The sequence below is a fragment of the Mustela erminea genome, chromosome 19 (assembly GCF_009829155.1).
Source record: "Mustela erminea isolate mMusErm1 chromosome 19, mMusErm1.Pri, whole genome shotgun sequence".
In the NCBI taxonomy this organism is placed as follows: Eukaryota; Metazoa; Chordata; class Mammalia; order Carnivora; family Mustelidae; genus Mustela; species Mustela erminea.
In genome coordinates this window covers 26187817-26211041 of record NC_045632.1, presented here as the reverse complement: position 1 = coordinate 26211041, position 23225 = coordinate 26187817, and the positions used below count along the sequence as shown (strand labels likewise).

Genomic DNA, 23225 nt, shown 5'->3' with positions numbered 1-23225 from the left:
CTCTCTGCACCAGCTTCCTACCACACAGGGAACAAGATCCAGTTACGCTTCCCAACCACAAGCCCTGTACATCCTCACTCTGCTATCTCTCTAGCCTCAGGGTCCCCCACACTCCTCATTGCTCGCTCAGCCCCAGGCACACTGGCCTTCTTGTCATTCAAATCCAGAGACATCCTCCCACCTCAGGGCTCTTGCTTGGCTGTTCTTCATCTAGATTGCTCTCACTAATCCCTCCCCCTCGACCCCATTCTCTAGGCTTGTTCCTTAACTACATTCAGTGCCACCTATTCCCTGATCACTTTATCTAAAATAAAAATATACCATCCCTGATACTAAACCCCTTACCCTGTTTTTTTTTTCATTTTTCATAGCATAACTCAACCTGAAATTATATTGTTCATTTATTTTGTACTCTTCACTGTAGTATACTTAGAGTCTAGAAGAGTATCTGACAAAACAGACTCTTGATAAGTGTTTGTTAAGGAGTGAGTAAATAAATGATACGCAAGTACTTGATGAATGCTAATTTCTGTTATTACTCCTGCAGCAGGAGTCTTGGCTGTCCTGCTACACGTTGCCACCATCTCTGGTTTCAGCCACAGCTGTTGGATGGTCTTATGGCAGCCTGGACTTGTCTCTCGCTGGCTCTCACCTCAAGCACTCACAGATTTTCATTCTGCCCCAGCGTCTTCTCTGATGTTCTGGGATTTCGCTAGATCAGAACACACGTGCTGCCCCTGGTGTGAGATTAGTGCCCACAGGACCAATACACAATTGATAGAGGTGGGGACTTCATTGTCCCTGTCACCCCACACTGACAGGGACAGACATCCCTGGAAAGTGTTCTGCAGGCTACTTGGGAGGTCCTGCTGGAATCCAGCCTTAGCACACATGACAATGACCTCAATAATACATCTTCATACTGGCTTTTCCTCACCTCTTGTCTTGCTGTCTTCAGCCCCTCACATCTACTCTTTTTTATCACATCCCAAATGAAGCACCTGCTCCTAGTACCTGTCTCAGGCTCTTATTTGAGGAAAATAGCTCACATTGAGTCTTAAAGTGCCTTGAAGTGCACACTTGAAGCACACAGAGCATGATCCCACTGTGGTAGATAAGCAAAGAGGACTTCCTGGAGGAAATGACCTCTCAGTTTCATTTCAGAGAAGAGAAGTGTGGATTGGCAAGATCAAAACAAGCCCTTTCAGGCTATAGGGATTCAGCTCCCAAAGACTTAACAGGAAAGAGCAGAGAAGTGAGTCCACATGGACCACAAGGTTTTTTAGTCTGGAAAGATGGTAACCAGGGCTGTCAGGTTTCATGCTTTTCCATCTTAACCCTTCTTCATTGAGATAGCATTTATAAGAATGTTTTTGCCTTCCTAATGAAAATTTAGCCTTTCAAGTCTTATTAACCATAATGGGAAAAAAATACCTCAATCTCTTTTCTGGAGGTAAAAGCAATGATATTAAATGATCCAATTTACACATTCCTAATATCATTCTGGTCACTAATGAAGATGCATCTGCAGCGTAATGTGTGGTTCACACACAGGGCATCACTGCTCTGACAGAGAGCATGAAGACTGCTCTGTGGAATAAGGAAATGTTGGATGCAAATTAAATTTTTATGAATCAAATATTGCTCTCCTCTTGCTTCACATGATTGTTTAGGAATCCTACTTTCTAGCAGGCGGGGCCTGAGAGGAGGGTCTCCCCCATGTTCCACTTCTCCTCATTGCCATGTGACTGATGACCATAAGGAAAAACATGCACAAGGGGACAGCACCTTTGTCAAGTTTGATAGACTAATTAAAACAGTATGGCATTGGCATAAAAAGAGACACAATGATCAGTGGAACAGAAGGGAGAGTCCATAAATAAACGTACACATATACGGTCAATTCATTTATGACAAAGGAGGCAAGAATGTACAATGGGAAAAGAACAATCTCTTCAATAATTGATGTTGGGAGATCTGGACAGCTACATGCAAAAGAATGAAACTGGAACACTATTTTACACCATATACAAAAATTAACTCAAATGTAGCAAAGATTTGTATGTAAGACTTGAATCCATAAAACTCCTACAAAAACAAAGCAAAACAAACAAACAAACAAAAAAACCCCAAAACATAGGGGGTAACCTCCTCATTGGTCTTAGTAGTACTTCTGATTTTTGGTTTTTGGCTTTTGTTTTTGTATTGGATCTGACTCCATAGGTAAGGGAAACAGAAGCAAAAATCAATAAAAAAGTGGGAGTACCTCAAACTAAAAAGTTTCTGCACAGTGAAGGAAATCATCAACAAAATGAAAACGCAACCTACTAAATGGGAGAAGATATTGTCAAATTATATCTCTGATATTGTCAAATTATATCTTTGGTTAACATCCAAAATATATTTTAAAAGCTCATACAATTCAGTAACAAAAAACTATGACGATTCCATTTAAAAATGGGCACTGGATCTGAATGTGACATTTCCCCCAAAAAGACAAACAAAGGGCTGAAGGGCACATGAAAAGACACTCAACATCACTAATTTTCAGGGAAACGTAAAATAAGAACCACAATGAGATATCACTTTACACATCTAAGAATAGCTATTTATCAAAAAGAAAGAAATAACAAGGGCTGGCAGGCATATGGAGAAAAGGAACCCTAGTGCACTGTTGGTGGGAATGTAAACAGTGGAGTCACTGTGGAAAATAGTATGGTGGTTCCTCAAAAAAATTAAAATAGAACTACCCTATCATCCAGCAGTTCCCACTGGGTATCTATCCAAAGAAAATAAAGCACTAAATCGAAAAGATACGTGCAGCAATATGCACCTTTATGCTCATTGCAACATTATTAATAATAGCCAAGATATAGAAACAATCCATGTCCATCCTTGAGTGAATAAATATTTCTTGAATAATTATGCAATGCCAGGTACTGGTATATAACTGTCATCTTTTACTAGTATTCTTTAGGTGACTTAAAAAAAAAAGAAAAGAAAAGCTTTTATTTATGTATTTGAGAGACAGAGCGAGTGCACACAAGCAGGGGGAAGGGGCAGAAGGAGAGGAAGAAATAAATTCCCCAGTGAGCAGGGAGCCCAGTGCAGGACTCTATCTCAGAACCCTGGGATCATGACCTGAGCCAAAGGCAGAAGCTTAACTGACTAAACTATCCAGGCTTCCCTTTAGGTGACTCTTAGTGTCTCATGCCCTATCTCTTGTAAGTCTCACAATAATTCTGACTCTTATCCCCACTTTAGAGTTGAGGAAACAGATATAAAGATATTAAGTTCACATAGCTAGTAGCTGAGGAGCTGGGATTCAAACTCAGACACAGCAGACCCCAAGCCACCTTCTCCGCCTAAACTCTAAACTCCCTTCCAAGGGGAGGAACTAAAATTCAGACCTGAGCCTTGTGATTCTGAAGCTATGTTTTTGCTACTATGTTACATCGTGACAAAATTCATAAATGGTATTATATACTTAGATCTGTTTCTACTAAATATAAAGTTGTGGCTGCATTCGCAAGTGCTTAGAGCATACTAAAATGATGGCCACCATTTTCTAAAAAGATTTATTTATTTGAGAGAGAATTAGTGAAAAGGGCAGAGGGAGAGAAAATCTCAAGCCAATTCCATGCTGAGCTCAGGGTCTCATGCCAGGCTGGATCTCAGAGCTCTGAGATCAAGGCCTGAGACTAAACCAAGGGTTAGACGCCTAAACCACTGCCTGACTGAGCCAGCCAGGTGCCCCACAGCCATCATGTTCACAACTGAAGTCATCTGTCCGGTCCAAGGTCCATCACAAATAAGAATTCTGATGCCATGTTGTTTATGCCTTTTTGTTCCACTCACTCTGGAGGCATACTGGATAAAAATGAAGGCAGAATTCTGGGAAAAAAGCCCGATACACCTGAGCTGAGGATGCGTACCAAAACTTTAACCTACAGGGGACACTGGCTTGTCAGACGGAATCCAGTATCATTTAAGAGCAAGGCATGAGATACGGGGTTTCTCATGACTTCTCAGACTCAGGCTGTAGGCACTTGTCCTTGCCTCAGACAAATCTTGCTCCCACGAGGCATCCAGCTGCCTTTGTGGTTCTGGTTTTGGTGGAAGCTCTGCACATATTCCTCTCAAAATGAGCATCTTTGTAACAAACCCCCAAATGAGTATCATTTCAAATGCTAATATGTGAGGTGAACAAAATAAAAGAGATGAAAAAAATCGTCTGAATATATTTATTTGTGATGATACATGAAGTCTGGTGTTTCAGGGAAACCATTTTCTAAAGTGAAAGCTACCCATCATAATGTGAGTTGTCGGACAGCTAACTCAAAAGCAGAAGAGGCATGGGATTTTTCTGCATATTAAATGCACAATCAAAGAGCCATCTGCCCCAGATGATAGTGATGGAAATTGACAGACAATTCCATTAAGTATAATCTTCAAATTGAGACTTTCAGGAACAGCATGCAAGAAAAGGGTATGTTAAAGATTTATTATGCTTATGAAATATATTTTTGCACAATTATTCAAAACAGACTGCCAGGGTAAATTATTTCATAAAATGTACTTGAAATGAGTGTGTACATTTAGGTATTTAAAGTGTATGTATTTATTAAAGAGCTCTTAACATCCTGCTATTTTATTTGGCATGTGATTTTTGTTTTTAAACGTCTGTTAAGTATTTCTTTGTTTAGGGATATTTTTCAAGCATTTCAATAGGAAATGGAAAACATATTATGGCTGCTAATTTAGTAAAATTACATCTGGAGGAGCGTTGAACTCTGGGTGTGTGCCCTACCTATTTTATAAACGGCACTATATCAAACAGTGGAGGAGGAGGAGGTTGGTATATTTTAAATATGATGGGAAATAAGTAAGACAGGCACTAATATCTTTATATATTATTTATAATGCCCTAATCTCATGCTTTCAGGAACTTCTAGCCACACTCCTGTGCCATAATTCAAACTAAACTTCATTCACTTTCATATCAGCTTCCCCAGTGATCTTTCTCATTCCTTTGTGTCTCCAGGCAGATTCTGACACCTCCCATTACCTCCTCCATTCCATCACTTTGATCTTGTAGGACTTGAGGGTAATGGAGCCTATTCCTCCTTCCTCTGAAGAGCCAGCTCTGAAATATTTGGATTTGATATATACAATTATACTCTCGAATCCAGTCCATTGTGTGCTGAGAGGAGGTCCCTTTTCTTAGGGGGTGGGGAGGGCAGGACCAGTGCCATGGAAAGAGAAGGGCTATATGCTATCTCTGCTCTCATGGCCAAGCAATACTTGAGAGACTCTTGCAACTGTCCCCATCCCCAGCTCCTGCATTCTTGAGGAAAGGGGCAACAGTTCTCATGAATGTACCCTCTGGTAAATGCCTTGAAGGCTTACCACTAGCTGTAAAATAAATGCTCTTAGTATCAAGTATCAGCTTAACTAAGAGAGAATGAAGAGGAAAAGTGAATTAAGGGTTGTTGTACCACCAGAAACAGACATGAAGAATGAGCCAGATTATTAATATTTTTTGTTTAATATTTAACAAACCACAGCTCTCCACTTGCCAAAACAACTCCCCGGGTATAAATCTGGCCCAGATGGAATGAGAGGTTTCTTTTCCCTACTGCAAAATCTGATTTTTATTGTTCTCTTTGCAGTCTTAGAAATTGTCATACTCTCGAAATTTACTCTCTTCATCCCAGTATACCAAAACTCAACCTGTCCTTCACTTTGTCCTTGAGTTAAATACATTCCCAGTCATTTAAATAGTTCGGAGCATTTCCCACAGAGCTAGCAAGTCTCCTGCAGTTTTTTTCCTCCTCTGTCTCATGGTGACTTCAGACACAAGGAAAGAACAGGGGCTTGTGAACAAATCAGAAAGTTGGAGCTCGGAGAAGCTTTGTAGAAATCAGCGAGGGAAATTGAAGCCCAAAGGGGAAGAAATTGAGCCAGAGTCACATTGCCAGCATGACTTGGGACAGACATGCCCTCATGGGTGGGGCTGCATTAACTCTGGGATCTGGCTACCAGAGTTCCAAGGCCTGGTTTTACCATTTGTTAGCTGAGTGTCTTTTTAGAGTCTCAGTTTCTCCATCCATCAATGAGGGATAGTAACTGGTATGTACCTGCTGTGAGAGTTTCGTCATGTAACATAGGAAGAAACCCATGAGTGTCAATAATTATTATTGAATATAGAATGACTACCCATTTCATTGAAAAAACAAAAAACAAAAAACCTCTTTACCCAAATGTTACTTCTACAGAACTCAATTTTTCTTTTTACTACCATGGGCTTTAACAGATTCACTTACTATTCTGCTTATAAAATTTGAGAATAAGTGCTAGAGCAGCAATCTGCCATTCCTTTTGCCCCAGGTATTTCCAAAGACATTAAATTAATGTTCTCTCTTGCCCTTGGTGACTTGACAAACATGAAAAAAATATGGGATAAGGTCAAAGAAGAAAAGGAAAGGGGAATGAACTTCATAGAAGGACAGAGCAGAAAGACAAAAAGGGTTCCACGGGAACAGACAGAATTCCTTTCTGACTAGAACTTAAGAAATCATCTAATCCAACTGCTTACATTACATTTGGGGAAACTGAGGCACAGAGAGAGGTTAGGTCTCCATGGGGCAGAGGTAGAATAAGAACCTAAGATCTAGTTTTCCAAATGCCCTTCCCTCCGCCTAGAATGATTTTCATCCTGCACCACTCTCCCCATACCACCTTTTTGCCTTTTTAATGTCTATTCATTTAAAAATCCCAGCACAAACTCCCTTCTAGAAGTTTCTTCTAGAAATGAGAAGCATGTTTCTTCCCCCTTTTTCCATTCTCTACCCACCCTGCAGGGCTGGTAATCTGCAGTCTGCAAACACACACGTCCATTAGGGAACAAGAAACGTAGAGCATGTGCTCCACGTAGGATGCTTTTCACTACAGCAAAGAAACATCTCCATAAAATTCATTCATAAGGCAACAGACAAAAATAGTTTCCATTGATGCATCTTTCAATAGCAAAGTGAACGTAGGATTCATTAAAAGAGACTGTTAATTGTGATGTTCCCTCCTGAGAGTCAATGTGGCTCTTTCTCTCTACCCAGTTCCTCCTTTCAAGGCAAGCAGTGCTAAAGAGAACAAGAACTAATAAGCAAATTCCATCAATTGTTCTAGTGCTTTTTTTTTTTTCCAAACACTTGCTCTTATCACCCCAGACATACTTTATGTGGAACAAATTGATTAAAACATAAAACGAGGATTCACTTTCTGTTAGGCTCTGCTATGTGTAGTTATTGGGATGTAAAAAGATCCAAGTAGCTTAACTAAATCTAAAAAAAAATCCATTTCCTACTCTCTTATCTTCAGCTGTAAAGTTTAAGCTCCTTGCTGAGAAGGGCAGAGGAAGAGAACTGACATTTATTGAGTACCTACTACATTCCAAGCACTAGGTGAGACAGTGTTCATCATGATTAACAAGCATGCATGATTATTCAACAAATATTTGAGTCTAGACACTGTCCTAGGAACTGGGAATTGAGCAATGAAAAAACCAAAATCCCTTTCACTTCTGAGATTCCAGTCTGGTAAGAGGAGACAGACAGTAAGCAAAGGAAAAGACCACATGATGTCAGATAGGAATTATTTCTATGTAGAGAAATAAAGCAAATTGGAGACATAAGAGTAATGGGAGATATTTTTAGTTGAGTGGTGAGGAAAGTCTTTCTGAGGAGGAAGCCCTGAAAGAGAGAAATGAGTGATGTGTGTGCCAAAGCTCATGACTACTGGGACAAAGAGCATTCTAGTTAGAGGAAGGAGCAAGCACAGTGGTCCTGAGGTGATAATATGTTTAAGTAGCTGGAGGAAGCGAAAGGTGAGCCAACATATGGGGAGTCCAAGAAACAAGGCAATAAGGATCAGGAGATGTGGACAGAGGCCAAATCATGTGGCCCCACTAAGGACTTTGAACTCTATCACAAACGTCACAACATGTTGGAGGGTTCTGAGTGAGGGTACGCCATGATCTGATTTACTTTTTACGTGATTGTATGTCATTTAATCCTCAAAATAACTCAGTTTATAGAGGTAAGATTGGGGAATGAGGAGATTAAATATCTTGCCCAAGTTGGTGCTGCTTGTAAATGGTAGATTTGCAATTCCAACTCAGGGTTCCCAAGCTAAGGCTTTTCACACCTTCCCATGCCACCTGTGTCCTGTGTGATTTTGAAACATGGTCACAGCAGCCAGTATGCAGCCACCACCTGGTGGGTATTCCCTAAATGAATGCAGGAGACTCAAACTGCCAAATTCCTGGGACAGCTGGGTGTTTGGGTCACTGAAGAGGTGGATACGGAGAATGAAGGGATTTTTACGATCAAAAAAGAGAATGAAAAAAATTAAGATATTTTGATCTGTGCTCTATTTCAGGTCCTATTGGTCCATGGAAAACCACGATTTTTTTTTTCAGTGCTTCAGTGTTTTACTTCATTTGGTATTTAAAATTCTGTCTTCTACATACAGTGCTGTGCATGCACACAAACATCAACTGTAAAAAGGATGATCTCTTGCTGTTCTGTCCAAGTGTCTATGGAAATGACATCCATTACAGTCTGAGTTTGCTCCTAAAGGCTACCATGTCAAGATGAGAAAACCATGACTGGATGGTATGCCCTTTCTCTTTTTTACATCCTATAACCCACCATAGAGTGGTTCCTTTTCCATCTTTTTCCCAGGGTACCTGAAAGAGAAAAGACAATTTTCAGGTGAGAACACTTTATGTACCCCACCTCTGACTCAAACCCACCTTGAACACCTGAAGGCTAATCCTTGGTAGGTGTTCATGCAATGAAGACTAATAAGGAAAGGGACACATAGGGTTAGGAACTGTCCTTGGTGCTGGAGTGCTAGTGAGCTTGTCTAGGGCATAAGGCCAAATACATTCTCACACAAATATTAAATGGAAATGTGGAAAGGCACCGAAAAAAACAAACCAGAAATTCTAAGAGCTTTCAGAAGGGCCCTCAACTATTCTGGGGTGGAGGCACAGAGGCTTCTCTGATGAGTGACTCACAGAGGATGGGTAGGAAGATGAAGAGTAGAAAGGAGGAGCAGTCAAGGCTAGGAGATTTCTTGGTGCTCTGAAAAGGGCAGAATCAAGGGATTCTTGAGGACATGAAGGGGCTATTGTGACTGGGGCCCAGAGAGAGCAAAAGAAGACTTTAAGAAGGAGGCAGAGACTTACAGGGTCTGATCTCTGCATTGCTTTTGCCCTTAATACTCACCATACTGATTGTTGATGTAGCCTCCAAGTGAGACAGCACAATAAACAAGCCAAAACAGGCTCAGGAAATCCTCAAAGCTCCTGGGTGTCTAGACATAGTGGTTCTTTAATCCTGTAGGAGACGGGGGTGGAGAGGAATTTGCAAAGAAAGCCATTAACATCACCTCCCCAGGGAGAGGAACTCCAGGTGAGGCTCTCTGGGAACCTGGCCGTAGTGAATAGTCGTTTACTTCCTGGGGCTTCTGTATGAAATGAGAAGCAGTCATTAGCACAGCAAGCAGCCCTCATCCTTCCTTCTCCATAATAACTCTGTCACCAGAGGACGGAAAATTACCCTGACGTCTCTATATCTCTAAATTGCACTTTGGAGACAGACTGCATAAGGCAAACAGACCCCGAGTGAAAACCTCTTGGCTAGACTTCCAAGCCAAGGACTAATAAATAACCCTGAAATATACAATCTGACTGCAGCTTTGCTCTGTAGCTCGTGGCTTCTGCCCTAGGGAGGACCATGAATTGCAGGGTCTGACAGAAGGGTCAGAGAAGTGGTGTCTGCCTGGTGGGTTGAGGACCCACAAATTAACCCCATGGTGGTGCTTTCAGAGCAAGTTGGCCTGCTTAGGCAAAGACTAACCTCAACTAGAGGAGCAGGCTTGGAGGCAAGGCCTCCTGGGCATGAAAGGATCAACTCCAGCCCACAAAGAACAGGGATGAGACATCCTACTTGAATGAGGGAGCTCTATGAATCACAGAATGGAAGATTTTTAGCAGTGATTGAAAATGCTCATTAGGGGAGAGCCTGTGTAGCATTAAGTGAGCCCAATTGAAAGGTGCAAAATTTTCATAGTCTGTGTTTTTCTTTCTCAGTCAAAAACACTCTCAATTTGCCAAAGCACTTTTGCAATCATTTGTAAATTGGTCTGCCAGGGTCTCCATGAGAATGTTAAATGACAAGAAAAGAATCAATATCTCATCGCTGACTCGGGGGTAGGCATCCGTGTGAAAAACAAGATTCAAAGCACCATAGAACGATGCAAAGATGTCAGTCTCCTGGGATGAAAAAGAGTTAAGCAAAAGGTGCCAAATGCCAAGCTAGAGAGAATGATCTAAATAACGAATGCAAGTAAATCTAACATAAGGCGTCTATAAATGTTGAAGCTTTTTTTTTTTTAATTTGATTTTGTCAGGGACTACTGAGAAGAATTAATCAAATAAGATTATCCAGAATGAATTGACTCGCACTGAAGCAATGGCTGCAAAAATTGTGATGTGAATTATAGAGAAAATAAATGAACAACTTTGGAAATAGGGAATTTACAGAGAGTTTAGCACACAGTCTGCATCCTGGAAGAGGCACTGCTTTGGGGGTGGAGGACTGCTGTTTGGGAGTCAATAATCGTTAGCGTTTGTCAGGTGTTTACTGCATACATACAGGTACCACTGTGAGGGTTTTGTTTTTTGTTTTTGAACATTCAACATGCCCTATGAAGGATACAGATCATTGTCCCTGTTTTGTAGTGAGGAAACTGTGGCACAGACAGGTCAACTATCTTATCCAAGATCGCACAGCAAATCAGAGCTGAGATTCCTAATATCAGTCCCAAAGCTGTTATTATTTGAGCCTACTTTTCATAATTTCCTATCCATTTGTCTCAGAAGAAAGGGAATATTGCAAGGACTAGCTGATATTCCCACCAGAACTAGGAAGGAATAGTTAGATAGCTTTAACCAAATAAACTCTTTTCTGGGGGAGAAAATGAAATGCCATTGGAAAGAGAGAAGACAGGCATTATTTTGGGCATGGCCATCACCAAGGCTATTATTTTTCCCCTCAATGCCATTGCAGAAGCTTCAGCTTCTGCCTGCAACTTCAAAGAGAATCCTGGGTTTTTCTCTAAATACAGTTATATTTAGCAACATAAATATAAATTGGAAAGCAAGAGACAGAAGTATTTCTTAATACATGTTTTCCCAAGTTCGTATAGGAAAAGGAAATTCAGCAATGTAATCATTTGAAATATTTTTAAGTAATGGCACAACAAGGCAAAAAGCCAAAACATCCTCTTCTTTTTCAAGATATTCTGACTCCTTTTGCATTCCTACTTCTTGGAATAACAAACCATTGTCTCTTTTTATTTCTTTTCTATTTTAGAAAAGCTGCACAAATGCCTTTCAAGTTCATGTCACCCTCTTCTCAGCAAATTATCAGTGTCTCCTGAAATATTTATTCAAACATTGCAAGGCTGGTAATCAGATCCTTCAAGAATAAACAGAACTTTTTTTTTCTTTCTTTTTTACTTGTGGTTTTATACCACCAATGTCTTCTTTTTCCTCCAAACAAATATATGAATAAAATTCTCCTCCCGGTAACACATGACCATTTTCATGTTTCACTTTAAAGGGAAGTTCTGGAGTGATTGTTGACACAGTCCAGGCCAACAGTTTCCACCAGTAGATGCCAATGATCCTATTTTCTGTGTACTTAGTAGCCACAGTCCTTTTTTTTTTTTTTTTTTTAATGGTTCTTTTGTTATGCAGACCTGCTTGGAAGTGAGGAGGGCATTAAGTCAATTAATTATGTTTGGATGCAGCGGGTCTTATATTCTGTGAGCCAGCAGAGGATTGCAAGTTGGCTGGGAGAAAAGGGTCTCAGAGAGGGGGAAAGAAGATTAGGTGATTTTTGGGGGAAGTCACTGAAAGGGAGCCCACTGCCCAAGTAGCCCGGGTATGAATTGAATGATGACAGGAACAAGGCAGGCCTGCCAGAATGAGCAGCCCTGGCTCAGTGGGGTTTTGCTTCCAGCCAGCAACTCAGTGCTTCCTTCGTGAGATACACGCTCTCCTCTGGGTCTTTCTTTCTCCTTCTGTTTCCTCGGTGATTCAGAAAATCTTTTCCTTCACTCCCTCCTCCCTTTCCTCTCCTCTTCATACCTCCTTAATCTCTGTCTTCTTCTCTTTTACCTTTCTTCTGTCACTAATGTTTTATTGGATACACTCCATGTGGTTGGCATTCCCTCCCAGGGAACTGATGTGCAATCTTTTGTTCTTCCAAGCTGTTTTTGTTTCCAAGAGACAAAATACCTACTTTGTGTCATGCTCTCTTGTGTGTGACTAATGATAACAGAACAGTTATGAGCTATATATTTGTATTCTTAGAGAGCTTCAATTAGTGCCATTTTTAATATAACAATTATATTAACATAAATTGTTTGCCTCTAAAACAAAACATTTGAAAGCCAGTTAAATGATTTAAATTATAGATGTCCATTGACTACTAAAGCATTCAAAAATAAATGCTAGTAATTCTCAAACCAAACTTTGTCACTGTTTCTGTTAACTACATGTTTATAAGATGACTTTCTATGCCTTCTAAAAACAAAAGAATATCTGGAGGGGGAGAAACAGCTATCAAGGCAAATCATGTGCACCTGTTCTCATTTCTGATATTTACTTTCTGTGTTGGTTCTCTCTCTTGACATTTTTGATACGAGTCATAAGGCTTTTATAACTTAAGTTCTTGCCAGGATTGAACTAATTTTTAATAAACATTACTGAGTGGGTGAATGAATGGATGGATGATGTTTGGGTAGATGCATGGTGGTTGGACAGATGGATGTATGTTGAGTAGATGGTTGGCCATCTAGAGAGTAGAGGGACGGATGAGGATGGTTAGGTGGATGGATGGAGTGGATGGATGGGAAGATGGATGGATGGTGGATGGAAGCTGACTCTTCTCATCAAATCAGATCGTTTGAGAAATATTACCATTGTTCATTGTCAGTCAAATGAGTCCTTGCCTTATGCAAGACATAAGGTGGGTGGATGTGTTGAAAAAATATGTAGGAGATATGGTCTCAGCCCTCAAAAAAAGCTGCAATCTAAATCAGAAAGAAGACAATATATAAATTACAATGCACTTTTAATTAAATGCAAAATTATGTAGTACAAACTGTTCAGAGAAAACTCAAGTGGAAAAGCAAAAAAAGAATTCCAAGTAGAGAATGGAGTATTCAGGGAAAGCCTTACAGAAGTGACCTAATCTGAGCAAGGGTTTATAGGAAAGATTAGGTTTGGAGAAGTGGGGAAGAAGAGCCACTTCAAGGAACTAACAAATGAAATTTGGTGACACCAAGTCATTTCTCTTTTACTGATTGTTTTCCTCTGTTCAAGGGCTTTCAGTAGGAGGCATGGTAACCTTGTTTTTTCTTTAATTATACACTCAGTCCCAAAGCATAGTATCTTGCACAGTTTAGGATCTCAACTGATATGCAGTAAGTGGATGTTGAATGAAATGAATGAAGAGCTATACCGAAAGCCCCTATCCAGGCTCTGATTTCTTCTTGGGATTCTTGGCATAAAATGAAGTCCAGCTACACTCTGGCTAGTATGGATTATATTTGATTAAACTCTCCCTGTATTAAAGAGCTCTGATAGCAAGTTTACAATATGGATTGATGATAGATTGATTAAATAAAATTTGTTCTTTGGCAATAATGGAAGCAAAACTTCTAATATTTTTCCAGAAGGAACTCTTTCATTTGTGAAATAAATAGAAAAAGGCCAAAGGGAAAAATAGAGCCATGCTTTGACACAATCTTAATTAAATAACATAACTCCCAGCTTTTTAGAAAAATCAAATCTAGTCGTATTTTGCCCATGGATTGTTCTTCAAGAGGATAATAACAAATCACTCCACTAGCTTTAGCCTTGCAACCAGCAACATGCAGTAATTTAATTACCTGATGTGCTGTATCAGCAATTTAGAGACTGCAATTGACTACTCAGAACTAGACAGAAAACTTAACTGAGAAGGGGTAATTGCTTTTAAAGGTCCCGGGCAGGAAGTAACACAGGGAGTTTGTTAAAGACTTTACGTATTCTTTAAGAAGCTGAGCCCTAGATTCCCTAAAGTCCATCTGTTCTTGAAGTCCCTTTAGGAAACTTTAGCTCCAAGCCTAGAGAGAAAATAATGGAGAAAAAGGAAGGAATATTATAGCCTCCAAGAAGATCCTGCCTGCCTCAGGGCCTTTGCATTGACCATTTCTTCTGTTTAGAAGATTCTGCTCACAGCAGCCCAGACTTCCCTGACTTCTGCACTTCCCTCAGGCCTCTGTTCAAATGTCAACAGAAAGACTTTCCCAGGTCATCCTCCCATTTTGACATTCCCCTCTCTTTCCTTTTCCCTCCTGACCCCTTACTCTTCATACCCCTAGACTGCCTTATTATTTTTCCATAGTGCTTATTCACATGATAGAAATATTTGTTTGCTTGTCGTGAGTTACCTCACATGAGAATAGATAGGATAAAAGCCCTATCACGTGACAAGTCATATTCAGTACTTAACCTACACTCAAGGCTAGAAGGTGCCCGCCACACAGAAGGCACTCATAACTGTTAAGGGAATGAGTTTATTGTATTTTTGCCTTACATAGTTAATCCCTTTAAAGAGCTAAGAAAGGAGAGTTCTAATAGGAGTTGTATAACATTTCTTGAATACCTAGTGTATGTGAGGCCCTGGGTTAGTCCCCGTATGTTCATGGGCCCATCCAATCGTCACCACAACTTTATAAGTAGATTCTATTATACCTCTATTACAGGGTAGTGAGCTAAGGTAGTCACTGCCTGCCACACAGAAGAATTATGTTTAGGATCATCCCCTTAATAACCCATGTGTATTGAAAATAAAGAAACTACTTGAATGAGTCATGATAAGCTGACACATAAAATACTCACTATGTGTGGGGCACTTTCCTGAGCATACTATATTACATTGCACCTGATTAATTCATTTAATCATCCCACACCCTTATGAAATGACGCCTGATATGATCTCCATCTTACAAATCAGGAAAACGAGCCAGAGAGAAGAATTTGTTCAAGGTCACACATTCAAGCTAAATGTCAGAGTCTGGTTCCAGGGTCCTGCAGAAATGACATTAAAACAACAACGAAAAATAGAGCCCCAAAGAAGAGAGGCGCTCGGGACTGGAATCTGAGTCAGCTCCACAGATCCACAAGGACTCAGCGGGTACTATCAGAGGGGAGTTACAAAGACCCAGACACTAGAGCATTGTTTTTCCCTGAATAAGCTTATGCAATATTTACAGAAACTGTTCATTGAAAAGAATATTAGAGGTGGAATCTCTTACCAAAGGGGATTTTTATACCTAATAATCACTAGATAAGTGAAAAAATTCATGCTCCGTGGAGCTAAAAACTCTTTCCCAAGGGAAATGGAAGAAGCAGTCCCCAAAATAAATTTTTAAAAAAGACGTGTAGGATAATCATTATGCTAAATAATGTACATGACAAAACAACAACAACAAAAATCATCCAGTCCCTTGCATTTAACTGAAGAATTTTTTTAATGAGGTTCTTTTACTTGCATCTAAGAGATTTTTTTTTTTTCTGCTTGAACTACTGCAAAAAGAGTGAGTCAAAAGAAAACTTATTGGGAATGGAATTCAATAATATTTAGGGAGAAGTGAAATTAAATATTATTTGATGTCTCAATTCCTGGTTGGCCTCATATAAGTTCTTGGCTGGGAGCTTACTTAGCTAAGCCTCAGAAAGCATGTTCAATGGGTTGTAATTCCACACACACACACATACGCACAGACCTACATACAGGACAAGGGTGGGGAGATAGAAGGGAAAAAAAGAATAAGTCTGAATTCTCCAGTAGCACCCAGCATGCAACTCAGAGACTGTAGTTCAGACTTTGTGTCTGTATTCATGTCCCTTTTTTCAGCCAACTAGAATCTTAATAACTTGAATATTAATAATTATTTGTTGAGCACTTTCAATGAGCTCAGAACTATGCTAAATGCTTTCTGATTATTAAATCATTTACATTCTCACAATCCCATGAAAGAGATGAAGAAGTAAGGACCCAGAAAGGTGACCAAGATTAACTCCACCTCACAGCTGGCAACAGGTACAGCTGAAAGGTGCTCTGTGGCAGGCCCCACTCAAGATTCTGAGTTGTCAGAATTTTTTTTTTTTTTCAAAGATTTTATTTATTTATTTGACAGACAGAGATCACAAGTGGGCAGAGAGGTAGGCAGAGAGAGAGAGAGGAGAAAGCAGGCTCCTTGCTGAGCAGGGAGCCCGATGCAGGACTCGATCCCAGGACCCCGGGATCATGACCTGAGCTGAAGGCAGAGTCCCTAACCCACTGAGCCACCCAGGCACCCCTCTGAGTTGTCAGAATCTTGTCAGCCATGCCACAGTAGTGGTCAAGAAGCCTTTGGGAGTAGCTTTAGTTCACTTCTAATCCCATTCCCAGACCTCACAGAATGAGGTCAGATGAGAAATGGCTCCTCAAAATGAATTTCTGGGCTCTTGTACCAGAATAGGCAATGCGGGGAGAAGTGACAGACTCATTCCAGTAGTTGTCATTTACACCTGTCATGGATTTGTTTAGTAGGTGACAGGCCCTGAAATGACTGAAGAATAGCCAAAGGATACCATCCAGATGGGATGACCCCCTGATAGTCCTAGGCATGGGGGATCCATCTTTAAGGCACTACAACCTTAAAGACAAGCCCCAGGCTGCTCAGTGATGCCCAAGGCCACTTCTGCACTGGGAGGAATGGTTTGTCACCTGACTTTTTGAGAATCACCAAGGTTGTGATCTCAGAGGACACTGGAATAAGAAACATCAGGCAGGTCAGGGTCAACTACAGGGTCCTCTTCCCATTTTTCCCTTTGGGATAAAGTCAAGCATCTTGTCTCAGGTGGGGATTCCCCAGAAACAAATCCTGAGGTGATTAGTTAAGGACAAGTTGCTTATTTGGGACGTGATCTCAAGAATACCAGGAGGAACAGGAAGAAAAGGGAGCCAGTGCAGAGTGTTTACAAGCAGGTCCCACTGTGGTTCAATCCTGCTGAGGGCCAGAGGGATCACTTAGATTGTGCCTCAGATTCAGAGTATTTATCTGCCAACTCCCATCCATCATTTCTGAAGAGCAGCTCCCAAGGGAAGCTCGCTGACATTTCTGGCCTACCCTGGGTATACTGCAAATATTCAGGTGGCCAAAGAAAGCCCCAAAGGAAAGAAGGACAGGTCAGAGCAGTCCCAAGCAGTCTGGCTGGGGTGTGTGGGGATGAAGGAAGTGGGCCGGATGTCAACAATGCCCGCCACATGGACAGACTACTAGTTCTCTACGGTGGGGAAGGCAACAGCCTGCATGTCAACAAGAAACTGTAGCAGCTACTTCGCTCCAAACAATTTTTAGCCATGCGAGATGTGGACACAGTGTTCCAGAGAAACCACAAATCTAAGGTTTACTTGAAATCTCTTGATTTTCCAATGTGTTGCTAATTAATTCAGAAATTTAAAAAACACTACACAGGCTAAACAAAGCTCATCTGCTGGTCCCTGCTTATAGCTTCTGATACAATAGATACCTGTCACCTCACAAGGTCTTTCTCACATTCCAGGGACAAGCCCAGCTTCAGAGAGGTTTCTGCATAGAGCACATTGCAGAGTTGTCTGATCGGTTGATAAAAAGTTCTCCCAACTTTGGCTGTCTCTTCCCCCAAGCCAACCGTTTTGTGACTCTCCCGCATCCTACCAAAGAGCCCTCATCAGGGGTGGCCGGCTTAGATCAGGAACTTCTGATGGATTGAAGTTTTCCTGTTCACTTTTCACCCATCACACAGAGGTGGGAATTCTCAAGGCCAGTGGCACCATCCGTTGGTACCTCATCTAGCTTGCACGCCAGGAAATCTGCTTTCATATCCTTTCCACACCATTCTACAAAGAAGGGCCCAACAGTCACCACAGACAGTGGTGATATTTCCCAGATACCCACACACCACTATGTACCTCTTTAAACTTCCAGAGAGGCCATGGTCAGAGAATGAGAGCCAGACTTATTTACTCATTCAACAGATAATTACCAATGCCCACTGCGTGCTAGCACAGTTCCAGGTACAAGGCTGAACAAGATGGACGAGCTTTCTTCTCTCCTGGCACTTACATCCTATTCAGGGAAACTTCACATTGGAGAAGTTGGGAAAACATCCCCATTAACTACCTATAGGACCTCCTTGACCAGAAAAGGGTAATACCACCTGGCCTGCCCACCCTACTTACCTATGTCCAGGTCAGGTGAAGCCATGGGTGTGGAAGGAGTTGGGAAGCTGAGGACAGTGAAAATATGTTCAGCACTCACCTGGTCCATCCCCCTAGGCTCTGCCAGGTGGAGAAGAGCTATACCTTCCAGTCACACAGGAAGAAGTATTTACTAACACTTCTTTTGTTTAGGTAACATCTCTAGTGTTTACCCAGAAATTATACCTGGATTGGACAACTGCTGTATCGAATTCACAAGAGAATAGACTCACATCCATAAAGAGTCACTATTTCACAGCAAATTAAGGTATTTTACCCTAAAAAATAGTTTTGGGGTATCTCTACACCAAGGTTGTAGCCTTGTGTTTGGATATTTCTTATAAAAGTAGGTTTAGTGAATAGAAATGGTATTCAAAGTTAGGAGAGTCTGGAAGTATCATCTTGGCCACTCTCCATTTTATAGCTTGGAGAATTGCGGTCTGGAGGGAGGACCTAACTTGTCAGAGGCTGCCCAGCTGGTGAGAGCAGAGCAGAACAGGACCAGGACTTAGTCCAAAGCCTTCTCCACAACAAATCACAAAAATGGCCTTCGTGTGAATCTGACTCATTCAGTACATTCTTACTGAGCACCTTTCAAAGCAGGGTCCTCGGGTAAGCACTTGGGACAAGAATTTTCTTAAAATAAGTGTCCCAAATGCTTTTGCAGGAATTCTGATTCAGGAACTCCAAAGAGGACACCTGTATTTATAACAAGTGCCCCCAAGTTATCCTGAGAGCCAGACAAGTTGCAGTAGCAGCCTGACTGGCTTGGGGTATTAGTCTTATCCATCTTAGAGCACACATCCCTGCGATCTGCTCCAGCGACAATTCATAGTCATCTAATATTCTTTCAACAGCTTTCCTGGGTAAGCCTGATGCACACCATGTGCCTGGTACTCCTGACATCATAGGTAAGACCACTGCTACAAATGCCGCATGCAACGATTTAAATCCTAGCTCCCTAGTCACCGGCTGTGTCACCTGGGGTAAAGACACTTCTCTGCAGCAAACCACAAGGAGAATGGCAATGGAACCTATCTCTGAGTGCTCTTATGAAGATCAGATTAGATGGTTCATGTTGAGTCCTTAGCATAGTGTCCAGCACATGGGTACACAAGGAATGTTAGCTGTTGTTTAATTTTATGTAGTCTGGCAAACCTACACTTACCCAATAGCCTAAAACTCCATGGGAAGCTACAGTTCATGGCGTAATGAAGATAAGTGATGTTGGAAGAGAGCGTGTAACCAAACATTTTGTACTAAGAAAACAAATGCTAAGAGCTCTATACATACAGACTTTCAATACTGAACAAAGAGAATGCATTCCACACTGGGAAAACTGTCCCTCCTTTCTCCACATCTAACCAACAGCCTTCTTGTGTCCGCTTAACTTAGCGATGTTACCTAGCATAAGCATTCCAGCTTGTCCTTGGTAAGGACAGCCTTCTTGTGTATTCCTCCAATTTAGGGATGTTATCTAGCACAAGCATACCAGGAAAGGAAGCATTTGGAGTTACCTTTACACACATGTGGACATCTCAGAAAATCCTCGAATCTTTCAAAGTTAGCCAAGAGCACAGTTGAACTGACAGAGATGCTCTGAATCAGGCCACTTTTTTAGCAACTTCCCTGTTTAGGGGTTACTTAGAGCCATCCATTTTGGTGTTCTGCAAAGAGATTGTCCCATTCCAGGGAATAAGACTATTTCAAAGGAGCTAAGAAAATAAACACACTTTTCCTGTATTAAAGCCTCTGCCTTCTTTGAACTTCTCATTTTTAGAATATCTCCACTGATAAGGACAAATGCAATTTTCACCATCAGTGAATCTGAACAGACAATTACATTAAGGCAAATAAGACAGGGTGAGGCCAATGATGTAAATCACATTGTGTGCATCTAATGTGCAAACAAACCCTCAGATAAAAATGAACCCTCAAAAAGCAGTCAACAATTATTACTCTTTTTTTTTTTTTTCATCTAATCAGAATGTAACTTGCATAAACATTCCTCTGTCTACAACCTCCACAAAATCATTTGCTGGCATTAGAGGTCTGGGGAGAAGGTAGAATTCAGCCAATTTGCAAAAGATTTTTCCTTAGGAAACCACTCAACACCCTGGGGAAGGGCTTATGGGGGGGCTAACAGAATGTTTTCCCTATTACAGCATTTCAGGCCCATGAGTTTTTCTCATATCCAGTTCCCATTCAGTCCTCCCCACAAACCAGTGAGACTGACAAGAGAAATCCTCTCTTATCTTTATAATGGAGATAAACCCAAGGTTAGGAGTGGTCTCACAGTTAAGTGTCAGGACCAGAACTGGAGTCTTACTTTCCCTCAGACCAGGCTAGGGTTGTCTCTAAAGTCTTTGCCCAGGTGATGAGTATTAGCCCCTCCAGTAGATTCCCCCAGGCCTGATGCTGCTCTGATTCCTCAGTACAGAATTGGACACTGCTATAGAGCAAAGCAAGGAACTTGGAAAAGCGCAGCAAAAACTGCACACAGCATAGCTCAGATTTACATTTTTTTGCAAGTGGCGTTTGAGCCAGCTAAGCGGGAGAAGCAAAAGGTCAAGCTCACAGAATAAACCCGTGTTGAGCTTTTGTGTTGCTGGAGGAAGGGAAAGAAATGATATTCAGGAAAAGAGTGTCAGAGAAACCACAGGGAGGGTAAGGCGGAGCAAGGCCTGAATGCAGAGGCAGAGAAAGGCAGCAGCCTGCTCTTTAAAACCTCCCCAGCGCTTGGCATCCGAGAACAGAGACCAGGGCTGATATGCTTCTGAAAGGAAGCTGGCAGCTCATGGGGTATTATCTGCAGGCCTCGAAGGCATGGCAGTCCATGTTTGATGAAGACCTGAGGTGCCAGCCAATGTTGGGGTGCCAAAAGAATGTAGGCTCCCCACAGCCCACCCCACTGCTTGGCCTTTGATGTGCTTTTGCATCCCCCTGGCTGCTGACAGGACTGGTGGAGGACAGTTTTACTGCTTCTCTGTGGAAGAGGCAAGCATGGGACAGGGGGAGAAAGGGATGGGGAAGAGGATTCCAGTCTCTGGGGAGGCTTGGCTTTCCAGAAAAACAAAGGAGAATCCATGAAAGGGTTCAGCCAGAGCAACCTTGCTTTACACCAGCTAAGAAAATGAAGGGTACGAGATGACAAAATGCTGGGGGAAAACAACAGCTTGCAAACCACTGCCTATATACTTACTAAGGCTCTTTCCAGATCTGAGGTTCCCAGATTCTCCCCTTTCCAGCAAAAATGGGTCTTCTTCGTTCTTTAACCCCATGTTTTTCCGAATTGGGAATTAATGCATTACCAGGGGTTTTGCCTGGTATTTGGAAAGCATTGTTTAACAACTATGCATTTATTTTAAAGTGGTATCTCGTGTTTATAGCAAATGACACTGGGTTTGTATTTATGAAAATGATACGAAATGTCTTTTTAGATTTTTTTTTAAGATTTTTTAAATTTATTTGACAGAGAGAGATCACAAGTAGATGGAGAGGTAGGCAGAGAGAGAGAGAGAGAGAGGGAAGCAGGCTCTCTGCTGAGCAGAGAGCCCGATGTGGGACTCGATCCCAGGACCCTGAGATCATGACCTGAGCCGAAGGCAGTGGCTTAACCCACTGAGCTACCCAGGTGCCCCCGAAATGTCTTTTTAAAGTCAATTTATTTACACTTTTAAAAAGTGAGTCACTTTCATTGTTCAGTAACTGTTAAGTAAGAGCATGTGTTTGTTGGACGTGGAGTTGGCAAAAAGCATGCCGTCTGATTCCCGGCAACTGGGGACTTGCTGTGCTGATCCTATTGGTGGAGTCAGCTCACCATGGGCATGGACTCTAGTGGAGTGTCCATCAGGCACACAAACCCACTGAGAGTCCTAGACCAAGTCAGTGTGAAGCAGTGGCCACCGTGTGAGAATTCACAACTGGCCATTGCACGCCTCCCATAGTGGAGGCAAGGACAAGCTAAAGACTCAAGTCACACAATAAGATAGGAAAGTCAAAATTCCTGCCCACAAAGGGTGGAGTAGGGGTACACAGTAAGGGAAAAGGATGGACACCGACTTCTTGTGCACTTGTGTCCAATACAAACTCTTCCCTCTAGTCAGGCTAGTCTAGGACTACTCCATAACTGTGCTATTAATTTGCATCCCCTTTTTGTTTTCCTGCCAGAAATGATCTCTGTTTTCCTCTCTGTCTTTCAGAGCTTGTGTTCTACCTTTTCCCTGAAGCCTTCTTTGATCATTCCAGTATTATAAATGTTCTGTTGCCTCCCTTTACCATTTTCCACGCACTTACCCCTATTGCTTCAACCCAACCTGCTTTCCCCCTAGCGGGAAATGCACACAATTGATGAGGTATGGGATGATTTAAGGGTAAACTGACTCATCGTTAAAAATAACATGAAATCACAGAGTGAGGAAGTCACTTTTTCTTTGCTTATGATTAAGTCAAAAAGAAAGTCTCGGTTTGGTGCTAATATATCTTTAACAATATTTGCTAACCTCCCTGTTTAATAGAGAGGGAGTTCTGGATGAGAACCTTCATCATGCATTAATATCCACCTAGAATTTAATGACATTATTTTGTTTTTCTTATACCTGTTTTTAATTAAAGCAAAGTTATTCTGTTTGTTTGTTTGTTTATTTATTTTTTGGCTTGGCATTCTGATTTTTTGAATCGATATATTTAAACAAAAATCTAATCAATTTAAAGAATATATTATGTGGTAGCACATAACAATGCATTTATACATAAGTGTATAAATGCCCTCTGCCTTCTGACTATGTGCTGTGGGTACTCCCTCCCCCTCTGACT

The 23225-nt window shown here is 41.4% G+C and overlaps 1 long non-coding RNA gene across 1 annotated transcript in view; it reads right to left on the bottom strand.

Annotated features, from left to right (window-relative positions):
* Positions 1 to 8472: 8472 nt before the first annotated feature.
* Positions 8473 to 23225, bottom strand: part of LOC116580190 — a 53527-nt gene continuing 38774 nt past the window's right edge. The window contains exons 2-3 of the long non-coding RNA XR_004281541.1: positions 9291 to 9401; positions 8473 to 8746 (exon numbers count right to left, since the gene is read on the bottom strand). This is a non-coding gene — a long non-coding RNA (uncharacterized LOC116580190). The remainder of the gene's footprint in view (positions 8747 to 9290; positions 9402 to 23225) is intronic.